The sequence below is a fragment of the Zalophus californianus genome, chromosome 10 (genome assembly GCF_009762305.2).
Source record: "Zalophus californianus isolate mZalCal1 chromosome 10, mZalCal1.pri.v2, whole genome shotgun sequence".
NCBI lineage: Eukaryota > Metazoa > Chordata > Mammalia > Carnivora > Otariidae > Zalophus > Zalophus californianus.
This window is the reverse complement of record NC_045604.1, coordinates 53,049,753-53,072,019: the sequence shown is the minus strand read 5'-3', so window position 1 is coordinate 53,072,019 and position 22,267 is coordinate 53,049,753. Positions and strand designations below refer to the sequence as shown.

The window sequence follows — 22,267 nt, the reverse complement described above, 5'->3', positions numbered from 1 at the left end:
AACTACATGCTGAAGATTTCCAAATCTATGTCTCAGTTCAAACTTCTCTTCTGAATGCTAGCCAGGGCCATATAACCAGGTGGCTACCAGCCATCCATGTCCAACTCGTGTCTCAAATCATCTCAACCTTACCAAAAACCTTTTGTTCCCTATGTCAATGATCAAGTCACTTACCCACTGACAAAAGCATGGGGAATCATCACTGACTCTTCCCTTTTTCCTCAAACCCTTCCCCCTCAACTAATCAGCCACCATGTCCTATCATTTTATTTTTTTAATGTTTGAAACCTTCCCATCCATTCCCAATACCTAAATTTAGATTACCAACATCTCTTACCTAGATTACTAGATTTTTTTTTTTAAGATTTTATTTATTCATCTGACAGAGACAGAGTGAGAGAGGGAACACAAGCAAGGGGAGAGGGAGAGGGAGAAGCAGGCTTCCCCTGAGCAGGGAGCCCGATGTGGGGCTCAATCCCAGGACCCTGGGATCATGACCCGAGCTGAAGGCAGATGCTTAATGACTGAGCCACCCAGGCACCCCTAGATTACTACATTTTTTAACTATGGTATCACTGTTAACAGCAACCTCAATAGAGCAAAGCTAGGGTATAACTAGACTCTAAGTTCCTTAAAATCAGAGAACATCTTGGGTTTTGCTTTTTTCTCTCTTTTGCTATTTTCTCTATGGTTTTAATATAGAAAAAGCCAGCCAATATACATTAGCAAACCTATCAAGCTGGAGTATTTATTTTGCCCAATATTAAGTCAACTGAGCTAATGGAAAGCTAGCTGCTAGGGAAGAAACCTAGGCCCTTACCATCCAGAATAGCATGCGCAGATCACCAAGGATTGGTAAGACTTGAATAATAACACTATGAACCAAGTAGACCTTAAAGACATCCAGAGAATACCTAACAGCAGAATTCTTTTCAAGTACATATGGAACATTCTCTAAGACACACCACACGCTAGACCATAAAACAAGTGACAATACATTTAAGAGGACTGAAATCGCAAAAGCTATATTCTCTGAACACAATGGAATGAAATTACAAACCACTAACAGAAAGAAATCTGGGGAACTCACAAACAGGGAAATTAACATACTCCCTTTTTTTTTAAGATTGTATTTATTTATGAGAGAGCGAGAGAGTGAGAGAGAGCATGAGCAGGGGGAGGGGTAGAGGGAGCTGGAGCCAGATGTAGGGCTTGATCCCAGGACCCCGGTATCATGACCTGAGCTGAAGGCAGACGCTTAACCAACTGAACTACCCAGGTGCCCCTAAGTAACATACTCCTAAATAACCAGTAAGTCAAAGAAGAAATCAAAAGGGAAATTAGAAAATATTTTGAGATGAATGAAAATGAACACATATCATACAAAAACTTACAAGACACAACTAAAGCAAGGCTTAGAGAGAAGTTTACTTCTTCAAATGCCTATATTAAAAAAGAAGAGGGAGGGGTGCCTGGTTGGTTCAGTCTGTTAAGTGTCTGCCTTCAGCTAAGGTCATGATCCCAGGGTCCTGGGATTGACTCCCTAGTCTGGCTCCCCACTCATTGGGGAGTCTGCTTCTCCCTCTCCCTCTGCCCCCACCCCCGCTCATGCTCTCTCTCTCAAATAAATAAAATCTTTTAAAATAAATAAATAAAATAAAAAGAAGAGGGAGTGGGTGAGGGATGGGTGAAATATGTGAAAGGGAATAAGAGTACACTTATCATGATGAGCACTAAGTAATGTACAGAATTGTTGAATCACTATATTGTATGCCTGAAACTAATACAACACTCTGTTAGTTATACTGGAATTAAATTAAAAAAAAAATGAATAAGGAAAAAAATAAATAAAAAAAACAGAAAAAAATAAAAATCAAAAAATTTAAAATAAGAAAAATCCCAAATCAATAATCTTACTTCCCACCTTAAGATAGTGGGGGGGAAAAAAGATATCTAACATCAGCAACATAATGACAAATTCTCTGTGGCCAAAATGTAAACTCTGAATTTACACAGGTAGCAAGTGATGCCAATTTTAGACAATTACTCCCCTAAACATTACAAAGTAGAAACTTATAAGCCAGACATTAAAAGCTTAAATTTTAAAAAATAAAAATAAATAAATTTTCAAAAAGCTTGAAAATTCAAGTATTCTTATATCCTGAACTGTTTAATATTAATTAGTTTAAGAGGTATAAATGCAATCTTAAAAAATCTTGGTAGTTCCTTTTCCCAATGAATACACACACACACATTTCCATTTTGGAAGGAGATAAGATAACCTCAAGGTTTATAAATTCAAATATAAAATCCAGGTTTTTGTTTCATTATTTTAGGTAAACAACTTATAACATGACCAAATGAGCCTTAATATATCAAAGCTGGCAAAGAGAAAGGCCCTCAACTTTATCTTTCAAAGGGCTTCTGGAATACCACTTATTAGCAAGCTATGTTGGCATTCCTATTTTTGAAGGAGATTTCCATAGGTTCAATATAAGCAAATGAAGACTTAAACAGAATGCTAAGTTTTAAAATAATAATAGCATTTGCTATGGGTTAAAATATTCTAAAAACTTAAAAAGTACATTATTTTTAATTATCATAATAACTTTGCAAATTATTATTAGACCCTTGAGAAAATCACGGTTAAACCGTATTCCCAAGGTTCACAGCCAATAAGGGCTAGTAGAGTTTAGATTCCAACCCTGGTGTGTCTACCTTTACCATTGTTAAGACCGTCTCCTTAGGTTTTTAAATCATTTGTTGTGCTAGTCTGCAAAGATGGGCACAATTCCTCCCTTTGTAATTTGACTTTGCAGCTCTATTAAGAGAGGGGGTCTAGTTTCCCACCTCTTGAATCTGGGTAGCCTTGACTTAGTCTGAGTAGTAGGATGCAGCAGAAGTGATGTTGGAGGAGTTTCAGAGCTTAGGCCTCAAGTGACCTTGCAGCTTCTACTGTCACTCTTGGAACATGGTGCCACTATGTGAGGAAGCTTGAACTGTCCCCAAGGGTGAGACCAAAACAGAGAAAAACTGTCCAAGCTCAGACCCCTAGAACAATCAGCCCCAATCTGAGCTGCCAGATGACTGAAGCTGCATGAGTGGCCCCAGTGGGGACTAGCAACAGAACCACACAGCTAAATCCTACCCCAAATGTGACTCAAAAGTGTAACCAAATAAAATAGTTATTGTTTTGAGCCACTAAACTTTGGGGTGGTTTGTTACTCCATGATACATATCTGATAATTGTTTATATAATTAAGACATAACAACCAACCTAACATTTAAAATTTCATCATAGCCTTCTGAGAATATAGTAATACTGAATGTAATATTGACAGTGGTTATCTCAATTGAATTATAACCCCTTAAAAGAGTGAGTCTATCAGGGCGCCTGGGTGGCTCAGATGGTTAAGCGTCTGCCTTCGGCTCAGGTCATGATCCCAGAGTCCTGGGATCAAGTCCCACATCAGGCTCCCTGCTCCTTGGGAGCCTGCCTCTCCCTCTGCCTCTCTCTCTCTGTCTCTCATGAATAAATAAATAAAAAAATCTTTAAAAAAAAAAAGAGTGCGTCTATCTACCTTTAAGGCCCTAAAAATTACTAATATATTGAAGTAACTTCATAAACACAACATGCCTAAATTTAGCTTCTTAATCCTACAGCATAAATTAACAGTAACTAAGGGGGAAAGCATTTAAGTATACCAATGGTAACATTTTCAAAGTACAGCATGGACAACAAATCCTCTAGACAAAACATGTACCACTTAGGCTCAATTTAAATCCAACTAAAACTTTTTACTACATTCCAACTTAATACATTTGTCATCCATGCTAACAGTCCTTCATGCTGATGTGCCAGAGAAGCATTATTAACTCTTAATACTGATAGATTCATATGCTCCCAAGTTAGATGTTGTTAGTCTTCACTGGTTATAACCTGAAGACCACTTTCCTTAACAACATTACCTTAGTGATCTTCAGCAGGTTATACTTGTTTTTACCTACCCAAACTATCTTTATATACTCTCAAAATCTATTCCCTCCCCATTCCCAAACTGTGGGATTTGAGTGCCAAGCACTTACAGATTATCTCATGTAATCTTCCAACAGCCTTCTGAGATAGCTATCACCTCTACTTTACTGATGAAGGAAGGAAAGAAAACTGAAAGTTACTCAGCTGATTTAGTGGTCTAGCCATAATTTGAACTCACGTTTGTCCAACTCCAAAGCCTGTACTTTTTCGACTGTAATACAAGGTCTTCCAACTTTCAGCACCTGTAATTTTTATTGCATTTATTAATAATTATTTTATTAGTTAGCCAAAAATAAAAATCTAAATTAAATAGTGCCTGTTTTAGGTTTAACCTGAGCATGATTAGTTTTAAATTAAGTAGATTTAGTACAGGAACCCTGGAACTGTTTAAGCCTAGTTTATTTTTTTTTTTTAAAGATTTTATTTATTTATTCATGAGAGACAGAGAGAGAGAGAGAGAGAGAGGCAGAGGGAGAAGCAGGCTCCCAAGGAGCAGGGAGCCCGATGCGGGACTCGATCCCAGGACCCTGGGATCATGACCTGAGCCGAAGGCAGACGCTTAACCATCTGAGCCACCCAGGCGCCCTAAGCCTAGTTTATTTTTTTTTAAAAACTTAGGTTATAGCAACTACTATATTTCTTTTGAGGAAAATCACACATTTCACAGAAATAATCAGAGGACTAAAACAGAATATGAATCTTAATTGTATATATATTTTAAGACACTTAAAACATACTTAAGGCATACATACAGAAAGGCATACAGATCAAGAATGTTCAAGTCAATTAATTATTACAAAGTAAGCATACTTGTACAGTTGACCTGTATAGTTGACCTTCGAACAACATCAAGTTTGACTGCATGAGTCCACTTATATGTAGATTCTTTTAAAGAGTTAACAGCAAAAGCCACAAGGCATTTACTTAAAACTGCCTACCCCAGTCTTCACAGAATAAATCAAAAGGTGACTGACACAGAGGTTGTGCCTGTTGCCCTGAGAACCCAGGGAGACCTGTAGAGGTAGTCAGCAGCACCCTGGGATGGGGCAGAGCTTCAAGTCACCCCCAGGGTAAAAGGGTTGTGTAGGTGGGGTGGTTGGGTCAAGCACCAGGGGCTGAGCTGAAGGAGGAACACATCCAGTGCCCTCAACTTCCAATCCTCCAGGCACACCCCTACCACCCTTCTGCAACCTCTGCCCAACAGCACCCAGGCCCCAGCGTCCCTGGGAGGCCTGCAACACTTACGTGTGGCCACAGCTGCCAATGGCACAGGTCAGTGCTACACAGAAAGGCAGATGGGACAACTGTACTGCGCCTCCAGGCCTCTGCCACAGCCAGCAAGTCACCCAGCAGCTGCCCCTGCTAAGCCAAGGCCACCAGGTTGCAGAAAATTACCATCCCAGGACCAGGTCTGCCCTTGGTACTATCCCTGTCCTGGTCTGCCTACAGGTGGGCTTTTTTCAGTAATATAGGTACCGTACTATAAATGTATTTTACCTTCCTTATGATTTTCTCAATAACATTTTTTCTCTAGGTTTAAGAATACAGTATATAACGCACACAACATACAAAATATGCGTTAATCAACTTTATGTTATTGGTAAGACCTGTGGTCAACAGGTCTCTTAGTAGTTTTGAAGAGTCAAAAGTTATCAGCAAATTTTTGACTACATGGGGGTTGGCACCCTAACCCCCATATTGTTTGAGGGTCAACTGTATACCCAAGATATATAACATTACTGGCACCCCAGAAAGTCCCCTCACCATCCCTCCCAATTATTCATTATTCCTTTATTCTTCCTCAAAGGTCACTACTATCCTAACTTCTGATATCATAGATTAGTTTTGCCTGTTTAAAAACAGGCAAAAACAGTGGATTCATCAGTATATATATTCTTTTGTATTTTGGCTTCTTTCCTTCAACATTATATTTGTTAGATTCTTTTTTCTACTTTTTTTTTAAGATTTTATTTATTTATTTGACAGAGAGAGAGAGTACAAGCAGGGGGAGCAGCAGGGAGAGGGAGAAGCAGGCTCCCGCTGAGCAGGGAGCCGAATGTGGAGCTCGATCCCAGAACCCCAGGATCATGACCTGAGTGTAAGGCAGACGCTTAAGCGACTGAACCACCCAGGCATCCCTCTACATTCGTATTTTTAAACTGTTAACAAAACACTCCAGTTAAACTGGTCACAGTTAGAAAATTACCCTTCATAAAGTCATTTTTGAAGGAGTGATGACATTTGGATTTTGACTATCAGCAGATTTCTGGTAAACTGGAAGGGACAAGAACAGGTGTCAGTAACAAAACTTGAGAACAAAGAGTCCCCTCTACTCCAGAAAACAAAGCAGCATATCTGTCACACTAATAACCCCCATTTCTTTCCTTTTACTTGCTTCTATCTTTTTTCAGGGAGCCTGTGCCTTGGACTTCCTTGGTGGCTACCACAGAGCTGTGACTGATTCTAGAACTGGGCACAATGAGAAAACAAGAATATGTATCAGAATAGGTAAGCTGCATATGCAACACACTTGGGATGCAACAGCTAGATGATACTTGAGTTGTGTACTCTGACCTAAGAATTTTTGCATTAGAGACATAATCTAACATTTGGAACAATAATAAAGTAATAATACTAGTATTAATAAAATGTATTGTCCCCATAATCTACTAGCTGAGGCTTAAGGGCATTGTCATTACTTTCTGTTTATTTTTATGGAGTATATCTGAAAGAATTTAAACTATTTCCAGAAAACAAAATTACAATGATTTTCAACTGCACATGCTTGAAAAATAATACAACAAAATAAGAGGTATGGATTCATTTTACAAATTAGAGTTATTTCTAGACTGTTACCTGGGGCAAAAATTTCATTTTGAGGAGTTTTCAAAAAAAATGGACAAACTGCTACATGACTCCAAACATGGAAACTTAGAGCTACAATGTATTTTATTTATATATATAGCGATTCGGAACAGGTAAATTATAAAAGAAAATACTTTGCTGATTCCCAAGTAGTAGCTACTAAAATCTACTGATTTGTTGCTACTATATCAGAATTAAACACAAAGCACTTCCTTCAAAATACATAATGATGACCTTTTGGGGATTAAATTCATGCTGAGGTTTGTGTAATATGTTTGTGTGTTGCAGACAGCAAGGGATAAAGGTTTCAGAAAGTCTAACTGCTGTGGGTTGCACAATAAACAGATTACTACTAACAGTACACTTTTTGGTAAAAACAGGGAGCTCTGCTTTCTTATCTTAGAATTATGATCCGTTTGTCCACTATTCCCCCAATCCTGAACCTTTTCCTCATTTTCCTTTAAGCATTAATCTACGGATTCCCTTATAAAGGGCCTTACTTGATCACCTTATTTAAAACTGATCTCTTAACCCCAATCCCACTACCACCATACACAAACTGTTGCTTCCCATCTTGTTCCTAATTAATTTTTCTCATAATACTTCTCACCATCCGATATGCTCTCTTCCTTGTTTTGTTATGGGGCATACCCACCACTACTAAAAGGTAAGCTCCACAAGGATAGGGATTTTTGTTTGTTTCTATCTCCAACTTTGAGTTCATTCTATGTGCCAGGCACTATTCTAAGTGTTCTACATGCATTATCTCACTTAGTCTATTAGATATCACAATGAACCTATTAGTTATCATTATAAAGCTTAATTTTAGAGTTGAGGAAACTGAAGAATGGATGTTAGGTAATATGCTCAAGGTCACATGGTAACTAAATGTATCCCTATTTTTTTAAACTGGCAATTCCTTCTGTAGTCTTTGCTGCTTTGGTGACACTACTATCCAATTTGACACTCAATGTACTAATCTGGTAATCATCGTAGATTCCATTGTTTTCTACTCCTATTAAAAAATTTTATTATCTATTGCATCTATATATTCCTTTCCATCTCTACTTCCCTGAGGACCCATATTCATTCACTCAAAAAATACTGAAAACCTACTATGTGCCGGACAGTGTCCTAGGACCTGAAGTTACAGCCCTGAAAGGAACAATGACCCTGCTCTCATAGAACATATAGGCTATTCACCTGGATCACAGAGTAACCTTTTAGCTGATCTCTGCCTCCAGCTTTGCTCTTGCCTTCCTCTATCATCCTCAAACCTATGTTTTTCTTCCATGATAACTCAATTAAAAAAAACAGACATGGGCACCTGGGTGGCTCAGTTGGTTAAGTGACTGCCTTCGGCTCAGGTCATGATCTCGGAGCTCTGTGATCGAGTCCCACATCGGGCTCCTTGCTCAGCGGCGAGTCTGCTTCTCCCTCTGACCCTACTCCCTCTTGTGCTCTCTCTCTCTCACTCTCTCTCTCAAAAAAAAAAAAGCTATTAAAAAAAAAACAGACAATAGACTTGAACAAACATTTCACAAAAGAGGAGAGCCAAATGGCCAACAGGCATACCATATGCCAACTGAACTTATAGAATAACATTACATGGGGTGCCTGGGTGGCTCACTTGGTTAAGCGTCTGCCTTTGGCTCATGTCATGATCCTGGGGTCCTGGGATGGAGCACCCCCCATCAGGATCCCTGCTTAGTGGAGAGCCTGCTTCTCCCTCTCCCTCTGCCCCTCCCCACACTTGTGCATGCTCATGTGCACACTCTCTCTCTCAAATAAATATATAAAATCTTAAAAAAAAAAAAGAATAGCATTACACATGCAGGAATTTAAACTAAAATGACAATGAGATACCACTCATATATACCAGAAGAGCTAAATCTTTTTTAAAGATTTATTTATTTTAGAGAGAGTGAGCATGAAATGGAGGGGCAGAGGGAGAGAGATCTCAAACCAACTCCATGCTGAGCATGGAGCTGATGTGGGACTTGATCTCATGACCCTGAGATCACAACCTGGGCTGAAACCAAGAGTAAGACCCCCAAACAACTGTAGCACCCAGGTGCCCCGGGCTAAAAATTTTAAAACAATACCACAGAGGATATAAGCATGTGAAATTCTCATACAATGCTGATGGCAGCGTAAGTTGGCACATTTCACTTTGGAAAACTGGCAGTATCTACTTAGGCCAAACAAGTCTACCAATGACCCCAAAAATGCCACTCCCGGGTATTTATATGAGAGAGATGACTAATTATGTCCATCAAAAGACATATATAAGAAAGTTCATAGCGGCTTTATTTATAAAAAGCTCAAAATAAACTGGAAACAACCCAAATATCCAGCTACAGAACAGATAAACTGTGATAAATTCACACAATGGAATACAATATAGCAATAATAAAAGTTTAATCTGTTACATAAAATATGGCTGAATTTCACAGATATCATAATCAACAAAGCCAGATACAAAATAGCACCTATAGAAAGATTTAATTTATAGAGGAAGGAAAAAGAATACACTATGTATGACTTCATTTAAAAAGAAACAAAGTGTCTATGGTGCTAGAAGTCAGAATACCTGTTGGGAAAGGTGGGAGGCAGTGGGGAGGGTATTGTCTGGGAAAGAGAAGAAAGAATTTTTAGGTACTAGAAACGCTAGCTATCTTAATCTAGGGAGTGTTCTGGTATATCACAAGTATATATACGTAAAAAGTCATCAAGATAGACTCTTAAGACGTTTTTACTTTTTTTTTTTAAGATTTTATTTATTTTAGAGAGAGAAAGAGAGCCCAGAGGGAGAGTGAGAGGGAGAAGCAGACTCCCTGCTGAGCAGAGAGCCCGATGTGGGGCTCAATCCCAGGACTCTTGAGATCATGACCTGAGCCGAAGGCAGGCGCTTAACTGATTGAACCATACAGGCACCCCAAAACTTTTTTACTCTTTACTGCATATATATTATACCTCGATTTAAAATACAGGTTAACACCAACAACAATTTCTTCAATGGTGCCTGAAGAGGATCAATCCCAAGTACTTGAACATGCCATAAAGATCTTTGGGATGTGGGCCCCACCCACCTCTCCAATCTTACTTTTCATCACCATCTGCCTCATACTTTATTCTCTACCAAAAGAAGTATTAAGGTTTCCTTGCCATCAATATATTCTTTTTCACTCTAGGTCTTGTTTGGTTCCAGCACTCCCCTCAATCTAGAATGTTAAACTTCTACTCATCCTTTAAGACCCACTTAGTTCAGGAAGCTCTTTCAAGAAGTCTTTTTTAGCCCAGCCTGTATTAGGTACTCCCCTGACGTTTCCAATATATTCTATGCTCTTTCTATATGAGAAAGTCCATATTGTTGTATGTTGTATGGTGTATAATATTTGCTCAATAATTGTTGAATGACTGAAAAAAATCACTACTCTGCCTGTAACAAGTTTCATATTCCTAAAGATAGTGTTGGGACAATTCACATAAAAGACAAAGCTGAATGGCAGTGGGACTTAGGACAGCAGGATGTATCACCACACGAAGAGCTAAATTTTTTAATACTGGTACTTCATTTATTTAGAAGAAAGTATGCCTCCAAAATTAAGCACATCCTTAAAAATATCTATAAGCTAGGAAAACTAAAACTGAAGTGGCAGATTAAAAAGATAAGAATAAAGAAGCTAATCTGAGGAACACCTGGGTGGCTCAGTCAGTTGAGCCTCTGCCTTTGGCTCAGGTCATGATCCTGGGATCAAGTCCCACATTGGGCTCCTTGCTCAGTGGGGAGCCTGCTTCTCCCTCTGCCTGCTGTTCCCTCTGCTTGTGTACATGCGTGTTCTCCCCCTCTCTCTGACAAATAAATAAATAAAATCTTAAAACAAAAAAGAAGCTAATCTGAAAAGACTACATTTGTATGATTCCAATTATAGAATATTTTATTCCAGAGCACCTAGGTGGCTGAATTGGTTAAGTGTCCAATTCTTGATCTCAGGTCAGGTCTTGATCTTGGGGTAGTGAATTCAAGCCCTACGGTGGGCTCCACGTTGGGCATGGATCCTACTTAAAAATTTTTTTTTATATTCCAAATAAACACATGAAAAGATACTCCACATCGTAAGTCACCAGGAAAATGCAAATTAAACATGATACCTCTACGCACTCATTAGATTGGCCAAAATCTGGAACACAGACAACACCAAATGGTGACAAAGATGTGGAACAACAGGACCTCTCATTTATTGTTGGTAGGAATGCAAAATGAGAGCCATTTTGGAAAACAGTTTGATGGTTTCTTACAAAGTAAACATACTCTTACAATACAATCAAGCAGTCACTCTCCTTGCTATTTACCCAGAGGAGCTGAACACTTATGAGACTACACAAAACCTGTAAATGGATGTTTAGAGCAGCTTTATTCATAACTGCCAAAACTTGGAAGCAACCAACCAAGATGTCCTTCAGTACACATAAACTGTGGTATATCCAGACAATGGAATATTATTTAGTGTTAAGCTATGAAAAATCATGGACGAAACTTAAATGCATTGCTAAAAGAAAGAAGCTATCTGAAAAGGCTACCTATTGTATGATTCCAACTACAGGACACTATGGAAAGGGCAAAACTAGGGAGACAATAAAAAGATCACTTGTTACTAGGAGTTGCGAGTGAGGAAAGATGAACAGGCAGAACACAGGATTTTTTGGGTAATCAAAATACTCTGTATGATACTATTAATTGTGAATACTTGTCATTATACATTTTTCCAAACCCATAGAATGTACCACACCAAGAATGAACACGATGTAAACTATGGACTTTAAATGTCAATGCAGATTCATCTTTTTTTTTTTTTTTTGTAATAAACGTACCACTCTGGTGGTGGATGCTGATAATGGAGGAGACTGCATGTGTGGGAGCAGGGAATATATGGGCAATCTCAGTACCTTCTTCTCAGTTTTGCTGTGAATCTAAAACTGCTCTAAAAAGTCTTTTAAAAACAAAAAAGAATTTTAAAAAATCAAGAACTGAACCCAAAATCTTTCCCAAATATGGAGAATCGACTGACAGGACTTTACTCCCTACTTCCTTCGCCTCCACCCCCCTCACCATTTTGTCATTATGCACCTAAGCTGTTGAGTTTTATCTTGACACTGAGTACAATGAATTAATGAATGCATGTCAATCATTAGGAAACTAGGTGCTACTACTTCAATATTCAATGATGCTTTCATAAGAATATTATCTATTCTGGCCTTTATGATATTCTAAGTTGCTCTTAAATGCATTTAGAGAGCTATCTATTTTTTTTTATTTTTTTATTTCACAAAACCATCTTTTTTTTATAGCAGTAGAAAGAAAATAAATTGGTCTTCTGGGCTCCTATGAACAGATTTTCATCAACTGCATACCTACAAACCTATAATAATAAAATCACATTTCTGAAAAAACTGACTCAGATAATGAGTCAATCCACAGAACCTATAACTCAATTTTTCTAAACATATGGAGAACCTTACATTTATTTTTTAAGTCTCTGATAAATTTAAAGAAAAGCTAAAGTCAAGCAAAGAATGTTTAATAAAAACAGTTCAAAAACTTCTTTCAATGGGGTAATTAATGTAAAATTTGACATACAAAACATGGGTTTTAAAAGAGTAATTATAGGGAAAGTATTTCAAAAGGAAGGTTAAAATCCAAGGTTTTGTTTTTTTTTTTTTTTAAGTACAGCACTTAAATATGGAAGACTACTACTCTTTAAAAGAATGTCCCCACAAAAATGGACTTTTGGGCAAGCATGACCAGTATAGAGGGAAGGTCAAATCAAGACCAAACACAATATGGCTACTTTCAGCAAAAGTAGAGGTATAGCTTATCTATTTAAAAAAAAAAAAAGGCAAAAGAGACTGACATAAGGTTCTCCATTTTTCAAGCTCTGTAAACTTCAACATGGTGAGTTAAGGAAGATACAAGTTCATGTAGTAACCAATTTGGATTTTACAGATTAAAACGTAGTTTGAATAGAATCCAAGTGTAAAGTCAAGCAGTGCCAATAGAGAATTCTGGATGCCAATAATGTTCGGTTAAATTCTATTCACCCTTACCAGCCAATTTATATTAGTCCTGGAAATTAATTTTTGTTATCTAAAACGACTCATACTCAAAAATATTTTTCTGGGCGCCTGGGTGGCTCAGTCGGTTAAGCGACTGCTTTGGGCTCAGGTCATGATCCTGGAGTCCCGGGATCGAGTCCCGCATCGGGCTCCCTGCTTGGCGGGGAGTCTGCTTCTCCCTCTGACCCTCTTCCCTCTCGTGTTCTCTCTCTCAAATAAATAAATAAAAATATTTTCCATCATAATTGAATTATAGAGAGAAATCAGCTAAATGGGATAATTTGCTTCATTTAAGATTCTAATTATTTAAAGAATAACTATTTATTAACTATATAGTCTTAATCTATACATATACTATTTAAAATTAGATAGTATATAATCCAATGGTCCCCAGTGACCTCTTCAAAGGTGACTGTAACTTCAAACATGACTGTAAGGCAACCCCAATTAGTGCGGAGCCCAAGAGAGAACTAGGCTAAGGAGATCTAGACTCTTAATCCCAATACCGCCGTTCGTTAGCGCTGAGATCTGCATACCCTTCCTTGATAAACACAGTTGAAAGGTTTAGAGAAAAACAAGAAAAGGTGACTCCAGATTTTAGGAACACCGAAAAATGGAGTAAAAGATGATACTCTAATAAGAAACCAAGGAAATCATTAACGGACAATATTTGGTAAGGCTGTTTCATTCAGGGAGTAAAGTTTATTATGTAAAGTTCAGGGCTGCCAGAAGCACAAGCAACAAAGCACTGAAAATGTAGGCTTGAGGACAAACGGAGATCATGTAAAGAGGTAAGTTTTCTGTGAGAGTGAACATAAACAGAGAACTGGACCTTGGGAGGAGAGTTTACATCAGCACTCTTTAATAACACTTCCCGAGATGTTAAACATGTTCTTCGTCTTTGGTTTCCAGTATGGTAGCCACTAGCCACATGTGGTTACTGAACCACTGAAATGTGGCTGGTGCAACTGAATAACTAAATTTTAAATTTTATTTGATTCTAATTAGTTAAAAATTAAGTTTACGAACAAAATGGAATATTATTTAGTAGTAAAAAGAAATGAGCTAGGGACGCCTGGGTGGCTCGGTAGTTAAGCGTCTGCCTTCGGCTCAGACCATGATCCCAGGGTCCTGGGATCTAGTCCTGCATCAGGCTCCTTGCTCATCGGGGAACCTGCTTCTCCCTCTGCCTGCTGCTCCCCACTCCTAGTGCGTGTGCTCTCTCTCTGACAAATAAATAAATAAAATCTTAAAAAAAAAAAAGGAATGAGCTATCAAGCCACAAAAAGACCTAGAAGAACCTTAAATGTTACACTGCTAACTGGAAGAAGACAATCTCACTCATAAAACTATACAGCACAAAATGTGAATCCTCATATAAACTATGCAACTTAATTAGTAACAATTTATCAACACTGGATCATCAATTACAACAAATGCACCGCACTAACAGAAGATGTTAACGGAATTAACTGTGAGAGGAAGGTGTGTATGGAAATTCTGTCCCTTCAGGACATTTTTCTATTAACCTAAAACTGCTCTAAAAAAATTAAGTCTATTAAAAATTTTAAATTTAAGTAGTTAGCCATTTGTAGCTAGTGGCTGGTACTGAATAGCACAGATCCATATCAGTGAAAGATTGGCATGGGAAGAAAATGAGAATGGTATATCATTCCTGACCACTTCCTTCAAAAGTACACATACGGGGCGCCCGGCTGGCTCAGTCAGTACAGCATGTGGCTCTTGATCTCGGGGTTGTGACTTCAAGCCCAACACTGGGTACAGACATTACTTAAAAATAAAATCTTAAAAAAAAAAAAAGTATACATACATTTAATCCTAAACGACACGAAATTTATATGCAGCTTCAGTAGCAAAATGATTTCAAATAGTCTAGATGAATATCTTTCTAAAAGGATTTTTGTTAAACAGAATTTGAGGAAAATAACATTTATTGAATGAGTACTAGGTATCAGATACTATACTGAAAATGTATTGTTATCTCATTTAAACTTCAAAACAAATCTTTAAGATTTTATTTATTTATTAAGCAATTCTAAATTTACAGAAGTCTGGGGCACCCGGCTGGGTCAGTCAGAAGAGTATGCAACTCTTTATCTTGGGTGTAGAGATTACTAAAAAGAAAAAAAATCTTTTTTTTTTAAAGATTTTATTTATTTATTTGACAGAGAAAGAGAGAGAGAACACAAGCAAGGAAAGAGGCAGGCAGAAGAAGCAGGCTCCCCGATGAGCAAGGAGCCTGATGCGAGACTCGATCCTAGGATGCCAGGATCATGACCTGAGCTGAAGGCAGACGCCTAACTGACTGAGCCACCCAGGCATCCCCCCCCCAAAAAAAAGGTTTTTAAAAAGGGGTGCCTGGCTGGTTCGGTGGGTAGAATGTGTGACTCTTGATCCTGGGGTTGAGAGTTCAAGCCCCAAGTTGGGTGTAGAGATTACTTAAAAAATAAATAAGTAAAATGAATAAATTTTCAGAAGTCCAACTTTATTACACATTATTCCAGAAAAGAAAGCCTAATAGTTTTCTCTCTCAATCCATGAACTAAACCAAGCAAAAAAGGCTACAAAATCAATTGCTTCTGTAAGTGTCATGTTTTTGGAGGGAGTCAGGTAGAGAGCCAAAACCTAGGTTTTTAATACTTATTCAACATGTGATTAAAAGCAGAGTGTCAGGCAAATTACAGCTCTAATTATTCTCAAAGTTAGCTGAGTAAAATAATTATAAAGTCAGATTCATAAAGATCAAAGAATTTCAACCTAACAATCATTTTTCAATATAATCTCAAATAAGTCCTTGTCTGTTAACATTCCAAGTTTCTTTTACACATTAAGAAAAAGGGGGGGGGGTAAGAAAAACCAAAAGGCAAACAGGTTGTAGAGAGCAAACTAAATAAGTATTAGTTGCTCATATTTGTATAGAACATAATTTAGTTAATTCTCATAACCCAATAAGGAAATACAAATGAGTCTGAGAGTTTGAGTAGGACTCCTTTGGAACGATCAAAATTAAAACTGCAAATTGCTGTGACTTTCAACTTTTCTTCCATTTAAGAGTCCCTGGCAGTCTGCCTACTGTACTCAAGAAAAGCATGCAAAGAATGAGGTGGTTTTTGATTCCTAACAATCATATCCCAAAGTTTTTTTCTGCAATTTCAATTATACATAGCACCGCTCCTTAATCTTGACTCAATATACGTTTATGTTAAATCCACAGAGACAGAAAGTAGAAGGGTGGTTGCTAGGGACCAGGGGGAGGGGGAAATGGGGAGTAACAGGTTAATGGCTACAGAGTTTCCTTTGGGGGGGATAAAAGCATTTGGAATTAGACAGCCGTGGTTGCACAATATTGCGAATATACTGCTACTGAACTGCTTACTTTAAAATTACTAGTTTTATGTTAAATGACCTGAACCTTAATTAAAAATTGTTTATGTTAAGATATATAATAATAAATATATATATTATATGTGTGTGTGTGTATATATATATATACACATAATGACCCCTTTAGAACTCTTCTTCAAAAACATTGCTACCATGTTCAAATGCTATTTAGATCCTGGAGATTTTTAGATGCATTACGAGGTAAATTATTACCATATATGCACAGTAATAATTAGTGATCTGAGTAATGATGTCAGTGCTAAAATGCTTAACATCAAAATATTGCTGACATATGACATATATTTGTTAATAATCTCAAAGAAAAACATAAATGAACCTTAAAATGTTTATTCCTCTACAGCAGGTCACAATTTCAGTCAGCTCAACTGTCACGAAAGGTCAACTCAACTTTTTTACTAGAATTCTTTCCCCAAACCTTAACCGATTAGGAAAACATTGTGAACTAATAAGAAGCGTCTAATATTTTAAAAAAAAGAAGTGTCTAATATTACATAAAGGGTAAACAAGAATATTATATAAGAAGTGAACAGGCACAAGTCTGACCAATAATGGCTATAAATAAATATACTAAAGTTAACTGTCTTGAGGATGTAGGGAAACATTATTTAGGATTAGTAAACTGCTCACTTAAAAATATACAGAATCTATTTAAGAAACTTTGGAATAAGAAAAATTCCTTTGTATTATTCCAGACAAAATCAATTAGGGCGTAACAACCTCCAAGGCTAGTCTAAATCCAGCTAGACTCCAGGATTAAACAAGAGAAGGAGGTCTTCAAAAGCGTCCTACAAAAACGGGCTGATTTTGAAATCCACTATGACTGTTTTGATGCAGGCCAATGTGAGAATTTAAATCCATTTGAATCTAACCCCAAAGAATACCTGAACTCCTGAGCGTTGACAGGGCCAAAGCTAAACCAGGTCAGTATACCCTGCCAAAGAACATCCTGCTCCGAGGTATCCACCAAACAGGATCATTTATCAGTGTATTCTTCACTTTGTTGAGTGCCAACCACTCTCAATATATATCCAAGGGTAGAACCCCAAGATCTAGAGACAAAAAATGGTGCAGTATTCTAAATGGTTTATGGCTTTAAAAAATTATAAATGAAGAATTTCAAGTGTTAGTTGGCCCAACTTGAACATCCCTGAATGTTACTAAAGTCATTTTTAAATTTCCATGAAGTATTTCAAAGGCACAATTTAGTAACTGTTCACACAGCAAATTAAAACCATGAAACCATTACAGCAATACCATAAATCTGTCCTATGTAAATGGTATGAATTTCTAGATCAACAGCATTTAAATTTGCTAAAAGCAAAAATAAATGTTTCATTTGTAATTCACATGAATAAATACTTTCTCAAACTTATAAGTGAATATCTGGCAGTGTATAATGTTAATAGAAAGGCATTAGGGCTAAAGGCAAGTACAGTATTACAAAGCATAGCTCCTGATCAAAACAGATAGGAATCTGTCAACATAGGAAAGGCTTCAAAGTTAAACCTTGAGACACATGGTGGCAGTAGTAAAGCATCTAATTTGTGCCACAAGACCTGGGTTTGAGTAAGCTCTTTCACCTATTAATTATGTGGCCTTTTTGCTAGTTACATAGCTTCTCCTAGCCTCAGATTCTTCATATATAAAGTGAGAACAATACCACCAATATTACAGCCTAAATATGAGGATTAAATGAGAATGTTTTTACTCATTCAACAAAGATGCTTTGAAAAACTGTAAATTTTTTATGTACAAAAAACCCTTTGAAATATCTTCAAATTAATCAAATATATATTAACTTTTAATATTACCAAAAAATGCAAATCTAATTCTTAAGCTATGGTTCCAAAACCTTACAAGGATATTCTTAAATATTACTTGAGAAACTGCAATTATCGGCATAAACACTGATAAAATATGAAAATGCAGGGATCATATCTAAAAACAGTTTTGACACCTATTAAAGCCAGAACTCTCTAGGGACCCAGACCCAACCCATAAATTGTTGGGTCAATATCCAATTTCAAATACAAAACCTTAAAATTTAAAAATACTTTGTTTTAGGACGCCTGGGTGGCTCAGTAGGTTAAGGGGCTCAGGTCATTATCCCAAGGTCCTGGGATCAGGTCCCTGAATCTGCTCAGCCTGGAGTCTGCTCCTCTCTCCGCCTGCCACTATCCCCGCTTGTGCTCGCTCGCTCTCTCTCTGACAAATAAATGTTTTTTTAAGATTTAAAAAAATCTTTTGTTTTTCAGGAAAATGGTATTAAGTATGAGGCAAATTAGTCCTTCACACAAGATGAGATTTTTTTTTTCATACAAAGCAAACTAACCACTTAACAATTTTCAACCCTGTACATTCTAACAGGTTTAGGGTCACAGATAAATATAAGCATCATTACGACATAGACTTTACGTGCATTTTGTGCTGACCCAACAAAATTAAGCATTAAAAAAATTATGGATTTGAGCACTTAAAAAAAAAGTGTCCTTTCTGAAAATTTACATTAGCTGGAGCCATGTGAAAGTTGTTCTTTCCCCATCACTTCAAAGTCAAAACAGCCACATTATTTCTGCTAGGCATAAAATGAAAGTTATTCATATTTTCCCACTATACTTCAATCCTAAACAACAGTAAGATACTTCAACCTCCATGTTTATTTGATTGTTAGTGTATTTACTGTCAATTCTCTTGAATTAAGGACTAACTCCACTCATTAAATTTCACATAACCTAAAAATGCTTCGAATTACAACACAGACAATTCTAAGTAGAAATTTACCCTAAAAATGGATGAAAGATATTAACTGGCATCTTCTCTGCACAGGTCAATCTTCCTTTTAAGAACACAAACTAGATGGACCACGCAACTGAATGTTAAATAGTAGAAAGCAATCTTCCTGGATGCATCCAAACAATTTTAATATAAATTTCTGCACACCTAGGTAGAAACTGGAATAGAAATAACTTGAATCATTCCCCCCGCCCCCACTTGGAAATGGACGAGGTAGATGTCTCAAAAAATTAAATTTAGGAATAGTCGCAGTTAACTGTTGAAGTTACAGGCACTACTACGGGAAGGCAAATGCAATAAAGAGCTGCCTCTCCAAAAGCCTAAACATTCAAAAGAGAACAGTTGTTTCTAGTTTTTGAAAGTCATAAAAAAAGTTTTGAAATCTTATTTAAAATCTGCTTTAGAAATCAAATATCAAACTCAAAGGAAAGGTTAGTCTTAGAACAAATTACTGAAAGGCAAAAATTAGAACATGAGACAGGACACAAGAAGTTCTAGCCTGGAGATGAACCACTTCTCTCCTGAAGAAATGCTTCGTTAGGTCCATTCTGGGCTAATGTTTCTTATGCGGCACATTAATAATTCAAAAACGGTTCGTTTGAAGAAAAGTTCTATTCAAACATTACAATTTGTCTTCGCGTTGCCAGTTAGTGGCTTTGTTTCCAGTTTCATGGACTATTCTGGGATGTCAAGAGTTATATTACTGCTCCAAAAGAGCCCTTGTTTCACTCTCACCCGGGACGTGGGCATAACTGATGTTTAGAGAGAACTGATGCCAAGCGATGTTTTAAGAACACCCCTTAGCCCTCCATTCCTCCCCATCCCTTATCGATAATCGCGTTTTACCTTGCATGTTTTTTGCTGTTGCACTTAATTTTTTTTTTAAACGACACCCGCATACACAATTTCCCTATCGCCATCAGGAAGAAAGAAGACCATATGGCTCGATCTCCAAGAGCTTCAGGGAAATAGACTCCGTGGAACCCACTGGGCCGAGGAAGGGGAGCGCTTACGCGGTCAGGGAAGGGAGCAGCCCTGAGGTGCAGGAGCTGCCCCGACTCAGGGACGCGGAGGCGGTGCCAGTTTACAGGCGCCTTCACCTCCCCACCCCCACAGACCGGGGGTCCAAAAGCATTTCCTGCGCGCACTCTCCACCCGCCGAGGCTCTCGGGGTAACCGCCGAGCTGGGCGGCCTTTTGGCCCCCTCCCTCCGGCCGAAGTCTCCCGCGCCCTTCCCCTTGTCCGGGGCGGCGCCCGCACCTCTCCACGGCCTACCCACCCCGCCAGGCCCTCCCGGCCGCGCTCGGAGGCCTGAGGCCTAAGGACGCCGGGCGCTGACAAGCCCCTCCGCCGCCGGCGGGGCTGAGGCCGGGGGGGTGGGGTGGGGGGCCGGCCGCTACTGCCGAGGGGCGGAGGGCGGGCAAGGACGGCCCCTTCCCCGCCGCGGCTGCCTATTGTTCCCGACGGAGGCCGGGCGGCGGCCGCCGCACTCCCGATGCCGCCGCCGCCACCGCCGCCGCCGCCGCCGCCTGCCGCTCGCTCACCGCGCTGGTCCGAGCAGCAGCTCCTCTCAGCTCCGAGTCCCCGCGGCCGTCGCCACTGCTGCGGCAGCCGTCACCGCCGCCGCCGCCACCGTCGACTCTGACTCTGTCCCAGGACGCCGGGCCACGGCCGCCGCCGCCACCGCCAGCGCCGCCTCCGGCCTCCCACCTGCTGCTGCTGAGGCTGCTCCTGCAGCAGGGGCCATCTTGTTGGTCGGCCTCCTCTTCCTCCTCCTCCTCCTCCGCTCCGTCGCTCGTTGTCTTCGTCCCCTTCCTCTTCCTCGGGCTCCGGCCCGCCCCGGAGACTGGGGCGGGGACGAGGGCGAGGCCCCTCCTTCGGGGGGCGGGGCGCGCGGAGGGGAGGGGCGGGGCGGGGCGGCCGCGGGAGGAAAGCTCTGAGTCACCCGCAGCCAACGCCCGGGGAGGGAGGCCCGCGACGCTCTCCGCCAACCCCCGGGGCGCACCCACGCCCGGAGCTGCAGAACTGGTCCAGCAGTCCGCCGGCCCTCCCCCACCAGCGCCTTTGCGCCCAGCGGCGAGCGGCCAGACGGCGATGGGCATTGGGAAATTTCTGACGTTCCCATCGAACTCCGCACTCCCTCTACCCCTAGGCTTTCTCAGCTCTCGTCCCTCTACTCCGGTTCCTTTTCACATCCCCCCACCCCCCCGACCCAAAAGAATTTGTTCTTATCTTGTGTTATTCGCGTTTTGGATCACACCAGCTTTGCCCTAGACACCACTCTCACCGACTCCCAAAAAGAGTTCAGCTTACCGACGCGGCGAAACCGCCCAAGGGCCTGGACACTCACTGCTCCAAAACGTCTCTCCAGGCCTAAGTGAACGATGATAGCTGTCTAGGGGGGACGGAAAGATTCGGCCCACGGAAGAGTTCCTGGGTCTAAAAGCTAACCTTGCGATGACTGAAAGTTTCTTCTCCCTTACGGAAAAGAAGCCATTTTGATTTGGGGTAGTGGGAGACCCCTTCTAGACAGTCGCGCTTCACCAAACCCGTGCTTTAAGGGAAAGAAACGGAATTCTCCTCGTATCATACAGTTCAAATTTCAAGATAAATCGTCTAGAATAGAGATGGTCCTCCCATAAACACCCAGTTAATACTCCTCTGCATTATTCCCTTTTTTGCTTCAGGTCTTGGCCAAGAGAGCAGAGATTTCGCTCTCCTGTCCTTTCTTCACTGCAGGCATCACCAATACCAAGAACAGTACTATATTTAGAGAAGCTCCTGCCTTTAACTCAATAAATTCAGTCATTATAACAGTGTTTTATAATATTTGTAAAACAGATCACACACCTTCCTAAACTCTGAGCGGCGGTCTTTTTAGTTGCGGACACCCTCCTGCTACTCAGATCGCAGCTTCTTTTTGGAAGACCTATTGATGTCTTTCCATTGATTGGAATTTACTCCCTTTGAAGTGGGCGAAATCTGTAACCTTCCCTTCAACCTCCTCAGTAGTAAACCCAATCCTACAAA

The 22,267-nt window shown here is 39.6% G+C and overlaps 1 protein-coding gene across 6 annotated transcripts in view; it reads right to left on the bottom strand.

Moving 5' to 3' along the window:
• Positions 1-21,113, bottom strand: part of RC3H1 (ring finger and CCCH-type domains 1) — a 77,296-nt gene extending 56,183 nt beyond the window's left edge. For all 6 annotated transcript variants that reach the window (XM_027610195.2, XM_027610197.2, XM_027610200.2 and 3 more), the window contains exon 1: positions 20,782-21,113. The gene's annotated coding sequence lies outside the window, so the exon portion shown is untranslated. The remainder of the gene's footprint in view (positions 1-20,781) is intronic.
• Positions 21,114-22,267: the final 1,154 nt, after the last annotated feature.